Source organism: Lates calcarifer, linkage group LG3 (assembly GCF_001640805.2).
Source record: "Lates calcarifer isolate ASB-BC8 linkage group LG3, TLL_Latcal_v3, whole genome shotgun sequence".
In the NCBI taxonomy this organism is placed as follows: Eukaryota; Metazoa; Chordata; class Actinopteri; family Centropomidae; genus Lates; species Lates calcarifer.
In genome coordinates this window covers 12944489-12957492 of record NC_066835.1, presented here as the reverse complement: position 1 = coordinate 12957492, position 13004 = coordinate 12944489, and the positions used below count along the sequence as shown (strand labels likewise).

The following is a 13004-nucleotide window of genomic DNA, read 5'->3' as shown; positions in this document are numbered from 1 at the left end:
AGAAGTTTTTTTGTTTTTCTTTTTCTTTAATGCTCTTTTAGCTGTTCTCATCCTCATTTGGAGTGATGACTGACATGCTTGAGGACCCTTCACTCGCTTAATGAGAGATAATTTCTCACTGAACTTCTTTGTTTGCTCATGTTGTTTTTTTCTCTTTTTATGAATACAATATATTCATTCAATTAACTATTGTAGACAGGGGAAACTTGTTAAATTGAAATATACTCAATCAGTGCTAACAACCACTCACTGAGAATCGCTGTGATGTGGATGATCTTCCTGATTCTGTTGTTTTGGCTTTGTCAGCTCGTGATGCATCTTCTGAGTTTTTGATTGGTCTTTCGCCGGAGTTCAGTCTTTTTCCCTCTGTGGCCTCAGCAGGGAGTGAAGTGGTGTGTGGAAGCATGTCATCCCCTGATTTCCTTTTAAAAAGCCGACCCTGATGCTTTTAAATGCATCATCAAGGCAATGGGCTGTCCAAGTCGGTTACAAGTTAACCAAATAAACACTGACAATGAAATTAATAATGCATATTGTTTGCGAATGCCTCAGCTGGATGATTTGACTGATGTATGCAAAGATGGTAATTTATTGAAAGTAAATTCATGTAATTGTGCAGCGGAACTTGATGAAGCAAAAGAAGGTGTCAGCACGGCTTCCATCATCATCAGAAGAAAGAAATCATTAAAGAGCAAAAACAAATCCAACTTCAAAGGACGGTGCAGAACAAACACTTATTTTATGGATGTGTTTCATTTAGACCAAAGTTCAGAACGGCTGTTATGGTAAATATGTCAGATTTGTTGTTGGTTGTTTGCAGATATGATAGTTTTGGTTTATTTATTTTTCTCACAGTCCACAGGGATGTAAACACTCACTCTGTACATATCAAAGTAGTCAGTGTAAATTTAATTTGAAAATGAGAGGGGAACAAGAGCTAAAATGTAGTTGTCATTGTCGAGACATATTTCCACGATGAGGAGCTCAACTGGCAAGACGATCCCAGCGCCCAACTTGGTAAAAATAGTTTACAACTAAACTGTCTTTAGAATAATTATGATGTCAGCAAAGTGACATGATGTGAAAATGATGCATCTGGCTGACTGGTTTCAAGGAGCAAGAGTGACAAACTAATTTCCAGTGTTGCACCAAGAACCACTAATATGTATTTGCAGTTAAAAACTCAGTAAGCACGCCTGTCTGAAATATATCATGGGACTGTATGCACATTTTGTCGGAGCTTCACTAACAAATTTTCTCACCGTTGTGGTTTCTACAGTACATCTCTCAGGACAGTCCTCAATTCCATGACAATCCCCTTATACAGTGAGTAAGCACAAAAACATACAAGCTCAGGCCTACACTTGTTGTTGGAAGGTGTGTATCCTTTTGTTAGCCTGCAAAGCACTGTAGTTATGATGCACTTAGAGACAGTAAGGGACAGAATAAAAGTGGCTCAGTGGCAGCTGGCATTTGAAATTCACTTAACATATGATGTTTACTGGGACATAAGTAATTTGGACTTGGGCTAAAATTCATGAAAGCATATTTTGCAGATTAAAAATGTATACTCTTGATTTTGACAATGTGTCTGTGCGTCATAGTTTATGGTATACAAAAATTGTTTGCAGTCATTTTCTACTTAAGATTAGTTAACTTCGACTTGATTGGCAGGACACTGGCTCATTTAAAGCCCCTATTATGCACTATTTGAACCTTTCTTTCTTTAGTGACCCCTAGTGGTTATGTAAATACACTGTGGTAAACTGCCATGCATCCTTCTACCACTACAAAAATATCAGTAACAGCCATACAAACATAATGTCCATATGGTCTAATCAATAAGGGATATTGTACCAAGAATCCAACAAAAAAATTATCTGTGTTTATATATATATATATATACTTGAGCACAGGAAGTAACACACAGACACACACTATTCTTTGTCCTATTCCTCCTACTTTACTTTCTGAAAGTGCTTCCTCCTGAGAAGGCTACAGATGAGTCTTTAAATATCAGACAGTGACTGCAAACAAATCACTCATAACTTTGCTCATATCTGCACTCACATCAAAATGGCCCATTTCTGAAAGGGCTTGTCAAACAGAATGGGACAATTGATGTTGAATATTAATAAAGTACACCATATGTTCCGGACATAATATTATCCATGCATTATTAATTGTGATTCGCTGTGTCAGCCATTAATTAATGCTTGTAAAAACACAATAAAAGAATGAGATGTTGGACATGATTAAAGAAATTGAAGTTTGTAGTAAACACAGAAATCATATAAAGGGTAATAAGATAAGAGAGAATAAATTATTGTCAGTGAATGTCTTCTACATTCTTTGTGGGCACTGGTATGCGAGCTACCTCTGATTGATATGAGGTCTTTGTTGTAACTAATTTGAATATTTGAATCGTTTGCATATTAAACATTGTAGTACTTAAAAAGCCTATGATGGTGCTGTATGGCTGCATGTCTGTTAAATATCTGTGTCTGCATTACAGTGGGTTATTGAGGGCAGCTCACACATGCAGAGATGGGCTGGACTGTTTCTTTGCTGTCCACATTTGAATCATGCTCATAAAGTGACAAACTGTCAAATATGCCAAACCATAAACTGTGTTACTTATTACACAGAACTGTGTTTAATTCAGTGACGTGTTTTAAAAAGTATTACTCATACTAATACTGCTGGGGCCTGTCTCTGCGACACATGTTTGCCTTGAAACTTGCATAAACACGGTACCCAATTTGCTCTCCAGGAGGTGGCATTCTTTGCCGACCCCCACATCCAGTTTCTATAATTATGGAAGTTTCAGGCCCTTAGGTCTTTTTAAGGCCCACTTCAGCATATGTTATACATATTTGTTTTGTTTTTTTCAATTTTATCTCAGTTGTAATTAATTTGTTACAAATACCTAAGATGTTTCAGAGGAGGTACCTAATCTGTCCACCTGGGGTCTAGATTTTTGGACTATTTATGATTACAGCCATGCACTCCCATAGTTTGGGCAAGGAGAATGAGTGGGCATGGTTTTCGCCTATAGCGCCCCCGATCCCATTATAGGGTATGCATTTATTCCGTGATCAACAACCACAACACAACATTTTTGCATTTTGAGATGGTTGCTGTTTCACATTAGGCAGTCAGAGTTATGGAGTCAAATTGTTGCCATGTTTTGGCGGAGAGGCTAAACATTGGACCCTGACCAAACATAGCTTTGCTGTCTTCAGTGTCTTTTTCAGGTGCCAGGAACTGATTTCTCTGTTCCACCTAAGAGCACCAACAACACGATTCCTCTTTCACCTAGCCATGTTCAAAGTTTAGCCCAGAAGAATGCTTTGTGCCCCTTTGGGTCAGTGTTAAGGCAAACAGTTTAGAAGGTGTCAAACTAGATGAGAAAAGGCAGATAAAATACGTACACACCAGTCATTTTTCCTTGAGTTGTCCCAGATTCCACATCAGTGGGAAGAGACATTCATTTTTGTAACTGGCACCCCATGTCTGTTGGGTTGAGCCATTATCAGACTGAGAATGACTGTAGTCTGATCCCAACGTTAGGCTGCCTGAACCAGCCAAAGATTATAGATGATCATATGACTTTTTTGATATGTGAAAACAGCACAGATGATATTTAATGAACTGAGAATGACTTCACTGCTATGTGTCACATGATAGCATGGCTTTGTTGACAACATAAGCCAGTTACAAGTTAAGTGATTGGTTTCAAAATCCAAATCCAGATTTACAGATGTTCCTCTGTCAGATAAAGAATTAGATGAGGGAGAGCGAAATCACCCATCAGTTTTTCTTCTCTGTCTTTTGGCGTGTTAATTTGATTTCAAACCGCCAAACATGGTGTCATGGTTTTCTGACAGGGCCTTGGGAGAGAGTTTATCTCATCATTAATTAAGTATCATATTTCCCTACATGCTGCCTGTGCTTAATTAGGAAGAGGGGGTCATTTGGGAGGGCTTATTAACTGGAACAAATTTGTTAAAGGAAGGAGACCGAGACAGATAAAAGAGAGAGGGAGTTAGGGGAGAGAGGAGCGCCTCTGGGTTCAGTCGCCCCTGACAAGGCTTGGCTTTCGTGATTGATAACTGCACCAGTCGTGGCTCGAGTCAAACTGGGAGGGATGAAGGAGTAACTGGGGAAGAGACAGAGAGGAAGAGAGGAAATCTGGGAGGAAGGAGGAGGCGACGGGGTGGGGGGCTGGGAGGAAATGATTGGAGACATATGCTAGCTCTCAAGCAAGATAGAGTTAGACAGAGAGGAGGGAGATGTAGGACGAAGAGGGCGGGACAGTGAGATATGAAAACAAAGAAACAGAGGGAAGGGGATGCAGGGAGATGGTGGAGATTGATTGCAGCACTGGTCCACGTCACAACGACTTTATTTATTATATCCCAACCTCTCTAACATTCACCTGGTATTTTTAGAATGCTAGATATGATGGGAATTCAAAACAAATGTGTTTATATGAAACTAAAAGTACATTCATTGTCTAACTTTAATCAAAATACTGTGGATTTATGCACAACTGTGTGCATGCTTGGTAAAAGGCAATCAGGCAATGGTGTCGGATTCGTGGGTGACACTGTTTCCCATTTCCCTAATTCACTGCGACAGAATGGGTTTGGCCAGGCCGGTAAAACAACAGATGTTTTGCTCGAATGTGACACCCGGGTTGCCAAAAACTCCCAGTGGCAGTGCATGTGTTTGGAGCTGACCTAGCATAAGTTTTGGCAAACGGGGAACAGCAGGGGACGGCATGACTTTCGGGGCACGGCAGACTTACCATCGGACGTGACGGGACATCAAAATTCCAGTCCTGTAAAATCCAAAAATAGATGGAGCTTTACTTTATGTAGTTCCTGATCATGGCATCTATGTTCTAGCATAGCTATCTAAAGATAGCTGAACAGTTAAGTAATGAATCATTACTTAACTGTTCAGCTATCTTCAGAGGAGAAGTCACACCCTGTAATTTCACATTTGCTAGATTTTTGGAGAAATATTGGCTGGACACTCAGTTTCAGTCCTCATCTTCATCATTCTACCTCTTTGTGGCTTAATTATATACTATTGGTGGGAAGTCAGCCATTCCTGTGGAGGCCCTCGTGTGAAAGAAGAGTAGTGTAATGTGAATCCTCTGTGTGAGAATGGAAAAATACCACCAGGCAAGGAAACTGTTAGACACTCAAATCATGACACAACAGTTGAAATGTAATTACTCATTAGTAAGTGTTCATCTTTGTTCTTTCATACTAAGTCCTCTTATATGCGTTAAGTTACATACAGGCTTAGTTCAGCTCCTGTAATTCACTTACAGTAAGTTACAGCTCCTACATTTGCTATAGATGTGAGACAGTATGGTGATTTCAATGTTTGTGACAGAAGTTTTTGAGGTGAAATATTTCGCAAGGAAACCCTGTTGGCTCTTTCCATGTTGGTCCTGTTCTTGGCAGAAAAATGCAGTTCGTGTTCTTAGTATTTGTCATGCAATACATGTAATGTTCCTAAAAAATCTAGACAGGTCATTTTTATTAATTCAGACTTTCCTGGCATCTCCATTTTTGTCCCTTTTCAGAAAACAGATATGCTGATAACTAGCATTGATATTATTGGCCCTAGAGAAAAACAAACTTTATTACTCTGAGCAACATTATCACTTTGCTGCAGTGCAAACTTCTGAGAGCCATTAAATCTTGAGTGGACTGTCTTTGAAGGCAGGGGCAAACGCTACTGCATTGATTGACAGGGTTGGCCTTGCCTTAATAGAACATAATTGGGCAATTTTGAAGGGTCTCTGAAAAATGACCAAATAATAACACATGACTTGACTTGAGACTTGTTTTCTCAGATAATTGTGCAAAAAGCATCTGGCACACCATTAGTTCCATTTTCACATTAGAATAATAATCCTTTTGAACTAATAAACTCACTCAAACGTCTGTGCTTGGGTGGTGGGGACTGTGAAACGGGTAAATACTGTATGCTCCGCCTAGAAAGTGCAGAGAAAAGGTAATTTGGGGGTTGGAGGAACAATAACAAGATGAAGACTTTCCTGAAATTTATCATGTCACATGAAGTGAAAGTGCTGTTTTTCCACCCTTCATATTTCAAAGTAAGAGATTTGCTACTCTAGCTATGACATTTTCAGTTGTTAAATGCTAGAATTCATACCATTTATCTATCAATTCCAAGATTTTTTACGAATCAGTAATGAAAGTGTGTATCAGGGAAACACTTAAATCACCAATGCCTCATGTATTGAACAATAAAATGGCTTGTCATTGTGATTCCTTTCCTCTAGGGTTTCTAAATGCCATAGCATTATGAAAATCAACACTGCGAGATTATACTAAATTAGAATATGGCATGCAACCTCAAAAAAACCTTCAGTGTGACGAATCAATCTTTTTTTAATCAATTACTTATGTTAATTGTGCTACAGACAAATGTTCCTGCAACTGCCAAAGTATGTTCATAAAAAAAAAAAAAAACAGGTCTTGTTCTTTGCCCTGCGTTCTTACCTTTAATGTGTAAAACAATAACGTTCCCCAAGGGGACTGTTATTGTTTGGGTCTTTCTTCCAATGAGAGATTGCACCAATATCACGACTCAAATTAAAGGATAATTAAAAAATGTTATTTCAAAGTTATTGCCGTCCATAAAACTTTGATTAGGCAAACATTAGCCACATTAGGGCTTAATGGCCATTGCCCCTGTGATTACCGTCAACAATTTTATGTACTGCACAAAGCATATGAAGAAATGAATAATTAAGAATGCAGAAAAAGGGGTTTAAAACTGCAATAACATAGCTAATGTTGGGTTGTTTTTAAGAACAGCTTGTGGTAGGTAAAATGAGTCTGTGAGAATACTAACCATACTCTCAGCTCTCTGTGTTGCAAAATGACTACATAGGACAAAGAAAAGGACGTTTTTCCACTTTTCTAAAGGACGTTTTCCATGGTTGTAGGACACTTATCCTTCAGTAAACTACTGTACAATGAAATGGGCTATTTTTCAAATGATTGCCAAGAACATCCAGTAGATTTCATATTTTATTTCCCATATTTTACTTGTCTGCCTTGTGCTGCATATTTATCCATAAAAAGTAAACATTATAACAACTTCTATTAAAAAGTAAGTAATAATAGTGAATAATTGTGGTTATTTTTCCAGTGTTTTAGTTTGCAAAATTTCAGAAAATGGTAAAAAAAAAAAAAAAAAAAAAAAATCAAAAAAAAAAGTACATCGTAGAGCCCAGATGATATCTTCAAATATTTTGATTTGTTCAACTAACAGTCAAAAATCCAAACATATTGAATTTAGAGTCATAAATGAGAGAAGCAGCAAATCATCACATTATTGAGTAAGTTTTAAAAACATACATATAATTTGTAGGCTGAATGTAGGATGTTTAGGATTAATTTCATGTTGATCGACTAATCCATTCGTCACCTAACTGTCTCAGGACTTAATGCTACTTGAACCTCACAACAACCTGTCTGTGTAGCATATGCAATGCTGATGGTGTATATGTTCACATATTGACAGCTGAAGTCATCAGTTATGTCAGATCAAGAATGACCTTCAATGGACAACATCAGCAACGTGTGTTTGTCAGAGTTTTTTTATTTGATGCCATAAAGAAGCTTAATGTTTGCAGAGTGGAGTGAACATATTCTTCATGTCACAAAACAGAAGTGCTATTGTAGCAGCTTAAACAACTTATGTTGATAATCAAGCTGTGTTTGTCGTTTTGCTCAGAGAGATTTACAAGTGAGCCTTGGTGAAATGAGATGAGTCGTTAGCGCCTTAGGTACTGTTAAATTCAATAAACATTCCAGCCATTTTCATAAAACCAGTTTATGGCAGTCTTGCACCATATGCTTCTTTCCCCTCCCTCTGTCTCTGCCAAAGGTTCAGCATGCAAAAGAGGCTGAGGCTTCAGTCATCCCGTGTACCACTGTTTATGTTTCTGATAGTGTTTATGAGCTGTGTCAGAGCAACGTAAAGTTGTGGATTAACATTTATTACTGTGATGATATTGCCAATCCATCTTTGAGCATGTCTCAAAAGTAGGAATGAATGTTTTTTATTAGATAAGCAGGGATGAGCTCTTTAACAGGCAGGGGAAAATAATTGCAGATTAGTTGGAGTTAGTGTTTAGGGTTTAGCAAGGTCTTTCATATGGAATTAGAGTTAGATGTGATTTAACTTTTTATTAATTTTGGCTTCTCTAAGTGGCCCACTTGGAGGGCAAAATGGGTAGTACTCACCTAGGTTGCAAAAAAGATTGAAAGATTGAGATTGAAAACCTTGGGCAAAAAAAAAAAAAATTCTAATCAAGCTGCAGTGGCCACGGTAGTGAGTTTCCCACACAGTATTCTGCAATGTAGGGAAATGATCATTTTCTTTGTGCCCATCTTGAAATGTATTATTAATTGTGCTTTCCCGTTTCTTCACGATACTAATAAAGCAACAATGCTCTTCCAAATCACCTGAAAAATGAGTCCAAGGACAACGGGCATTGCATAGGAAAGGCGTGGCTGTCCACTTTGAGAAACGATGGGACTCAACAACCAAGATTAATGGAACTCAGATGGCTTTTAATTAGTGCAGCTGTGCTCATTAATTATCTGTCCACAACACAAATATTTTTATATTTGGAGAAAGTGTTGATTTATTTGATTTAGTTTGCCAGTGGATCTAGATGAATGACTCTTCATTTTAAATTTTGCCAGCACTAAAAGGAAAAGAGAGGAGAGGAAGTCTCTCCCTGTTTCCGACATAGTGTTATTGATGATGTTACACAGCATCATCATGACAGCAGTCATGAACATGAAAAGAAAAAGTCTGAAATGTTTTGAGTGAATTTAAGGCCTGGTCATACAGTTTTGATTTAGTTTGATGAAAACCTCACATGATTATAGCAGGAAACATGCTGTGTGTTGCATGTAGCACAGGCTGTCTACTGTCTACTGATTTGTAATGTAATGATTTGCTGTTGGATTTAACATTAAGCAAGGCCCCATGTCATTTATAGAATTGTATCATGGGTTCTGATTCGTGTAATATGGGTGTTTCTGTGTAAGGATCCAAATTGACTTGACTGGAGCTTCTAATCATATCACTTGATCTTCATCTGCAAATGCAGTTTGCCTAGTTGTCATGGAAATTTAAATTTCTTAAATTAATGTGTATCTGCAACCCAGCCAGAACATAACCGTTTTAGGTCACAAGGAAACGCTGACATGTCAGAGTTGGCCCTGTTGTGTTTTAGTGGTAGTGAGAAAAACTCAAATCAGTCATTGATTTGTTTTGAGAACTATTTTCAAATGAGTGTGGTTACAACCATTCGAGAGGTTTTGTTTTTAAGTATTTGTAGATATGATTGATTTGGTTTGCCTTTTTAACCTAATGCAAAACCTTTCAGCCAGTTGCTCATCATGGTGAACAAATATTCTCCCCCTCTCTTACCCACTCACTCCTTCCCTCACCCTCCAGTTTCCATCTTTTCCTCATGGCCGCAGTAAATTTCTTTGAAACATTCATCTGAACATGAATGAGGAAAACGCAATGGCAAGAGCAGAAATTAAAATTTCATTATTTACTGCGCCCGAGTTTGAGAACGCAATTAGTATCTGCACTGTGTGGCCCAGGGATATTTACTGCTTTGGCCTCTCCTCTCTTTATTGTGGTGTTTCTTTCATCCCGTCTCGCAGACTGTGATGCTATCACTTGCTCATTACCTCTAGCAGTCTGAGACTCGACGCACAATTACACCATTTCCAAGGGTTCAGCATGTGAACTTGAGGATGGACACAGAAATGATACATCATGCAATGATTGCATTTCAAGACACTTGCAGGAGAAATGTAATCATTTTCACCCCTAAATAGCCATTTATAAAATAACTATGGACTTTATCCTTAAGATTTTTGGATGAAAGCATAATGTTGAAGTTTCTTTGTTTATTAACCTTCAGATGAAACATTCGGAAGCCTATAGGAAATATCTAAGTTTTCTTTTCTATCTGTAATAAATGACAGATTCATATTAAAAATTTGCATGTGTTGCAAAGGTGTAGCGGATGACTTTTTTGGTGTAGGGACCGATTATTTTCAGCCTCAGTTGCAGTTTGGAGATCTACAATATTTCCAGCATACACAAGGTACAACCTGTGTCTGAGAACTTTTTAGATTTGTTTGTGCGCAAAAATGAACACTGCTGCTTGTGAAGTTGGTGTAAGTAATTAAATAACGCTTAGTCATTGATCTTTGGTTTATAAAGTTTCCATGTAAAGTATGTGTGTTGGTAAGGTTTTAATGCGGTATTACACAGCGTATGACCAACATTAGTCAGTAAGGAAAGTACCTGTTTTTAATGATGAAACACCAGCAGCAAACAAAACAAAATGAGACCTTATTTACATACAACATTCCCTAAGCCACCGCTTTTCTCATATGTGCAATTAAGGACAAAGCTGCAAGTGTTAATTTGCTTGATGTGCACTTCTCACAAGCAGCAGTGCCAGCTAAAACAAAACACCAACAGCAACAACAATAACTGCATGTTTTATATTAATTCTGGTTAACAAACACTTCCTTGAACAGGGACACTGTTGTTTTGCCTCTCACATATTTTTCCTCCTATTCTTCGTGTTCCTAGACATAATATGCATATGAACACTGGAGCCTGTCGGATATAGGAGATCAGACGAATCGCGGCAGGGGATCAAAGGGAGATATCTGATCTCATAAAATCATATTAAAACCCGTTGCCTCATTCCAAGACACCACGTATTGATCACAGAGGAGACAAGTAGGAGTGTTTGCTACTAAATAAAAACTGGGGGCTGACGAGAAGTGAATCAGGAAATCTGCGCATGCTGGGGGGTCATTAAAATTGCATGGCACTCTGTGTATTCCGCAAACAATTGGATGGTTAACTTGAGGGCAGAGAGGGGAAAACAAGAGGAGCGTGTCTTCACAATAGCTTCTTGCATCCCTCCCGCCTCTCCACCCCCACCCCCTCCACTCCATTCACCCATTGTATTTATTTCTGTTTGTTGATGGCGCCATTTTCAATAAGTGCGTAAGACAATAGGCAGACGGAATATCAGTAAAAATAACCCTCCTGTCAAGGTTGCAGGGTTGGTTGCTTCTCAGATGCTGTATTGCAAGTAGGTATATGGAGTGATTTGATTATACCGTGCGGGTGGCGCCGTTGTTACCCAGTTTGACTAATAAGTACTTTTCAAACCTGCCCCTCTCCTTCCCATTCAGCAGGAGTGCTTCGGTTTCTCTAGGAGTTAACCTTCACACACTATCATTACTGTCACTCTCCACTGAAACTTCACAGAGCAGCTCACTTTCTACAGTGTGTGCGTGCATGCCTGCGCGAGAGTCGAAACTCACTGTTTGTCTTTAATTCCTCTCAATTACAGGTTCCCCTGATGTTGAAGCTGCCTGTTTCTATGAACTGTTTCTAACGTTTGTCTCATAAAAGTGAAAGCAGCCTTTTCAATTTAGAATTTAGTCTAGTTTTCAACTTAACTGCCAAAGTGTCCATCTGTAGAAACTCACGGTGTGCAGTCAAGCTTTGGTCAAACCCAGAGAAATGTATTTGAATTCTAGTGATGATCCCAAAATGACCAAAGATACCTAAGATGCTAGGCTAAAGTTCAGTTAGACATGATGCACAAAACATTTCTAATGGTGACCTCATACAACAAATGGTCTTGGATCTTAATCAAGAGTATAAGGGTTAATTTTTAGTACTGTGTTTTTGTGTTAGGTAGAGACTTACATCATGCATATATTCAGATAGACTTCCTTTATTTTACAGCGATAACTTGAATGACACTGGGACAACCGTGGAGTGAGGAAGCAGAACTGTGTACAGCGCTGTCCAACATGAAAACAAGTTAATCAATCGGACGCCGGTGAAAGGAGAGAGGTACATTAAAATCAATTCACTCTTGTCAATAGCACCTTAACAAGCTTAAATCTTAAATTAAAATATACTGCTTTGCAGCCTGCACATATGAGTCAAAGGCCAAGAGTATTAGCTCAAGTTATGACAGATGCCCTCTCAAAGAAAATGTACAGTATAGTCCCCAAGTGGAGGAATACCAGAAATGATAAAGAATGCAGGACTTGCATTAGGTAGTGACAGGATGTTTGAGGGGTTTTTCTTATCTCTGTATACACTGTGTGTGGACCGGTATGCAGTATTTTGAGTATTTTGTATGCAGGTTTGGAGTGTTGTCCCAGCAGTTAGCACACACAGCTGCAGTAAGCCTGAGAGGAAAACATGTGTAAGCCAGCCCCAGCCACCACCTGCATAAAGCAAGCTAAACTTTGTCACACAGCGCTCAAGTGTGTCTGTACACTATTTAAGGTTGTGATATTTTCATTTATATGGCTGGCAGGTAGTTTGGTAACAAGGTGAGTAGGTGGGACAGGGTGAAAGCTTTGTCAGTGTTGGACTTAGAGTGCAGGCGTACGGCATACATACCAGTGTAAACTCTGAACTCACAAAAATACCAGTAGAAAAGATTAGTTTAAGATTGTAAAGAACAACTTAGAACAATATTCCCTTACTATTATTGATTTTACAAGACGGTCTTGCATCTATAATCAGAATACTCATTAATAGTGGTTAATCGTTTTTTTCAGCTGCCTTTGCGTTGACTGTTTATTTTGGATGAAGACATATAGTAAAAATGGCACAATATAAATTGGCTGAATGGGACCAGTAGTATATGTGTGTAATTCACTTAACATCTACAGTTACAAAATTACTTCAAAGTTGCTTCCTTAAACGTACAGGCACATAGTTTCTTGACTGTTTCTCAACTTGAGTTCCAGAGCTTCCAGGTGTACACAAGTATTTTTTTATTTCACTTATGTGGCTCCCTTAAGGCTCTGCACAACGTGAAAAGTTTAATTCCCAATGCACTGTATGTTGCA

The 13004-nt window shown here is 38.5% G+C and overlaps 1 long non-coding RNA gene across 1 annotated transcript in view; it reads left to right on the top strand.

Moving 5' to 3' along the window:
- LOC108898207 (uncharacterized) overlaps nucleotides 1-12004 on the top strand; it is a 45971-nt gene extending 33967 nt beyond the window's left edge. Inside the window, exon 3 of the long non-coding RNA XR_001963416.2 lies at nucleotides 11878-12004. This is a non-coding gene — a long non-coding RNA (uncharacterized LOC108898207). The remainder of the gene's footprint in view (nucleotides 1-11877) is intronic.
- Nucleotides 12005-13004: the final 1000 nt, after the last annotated feature.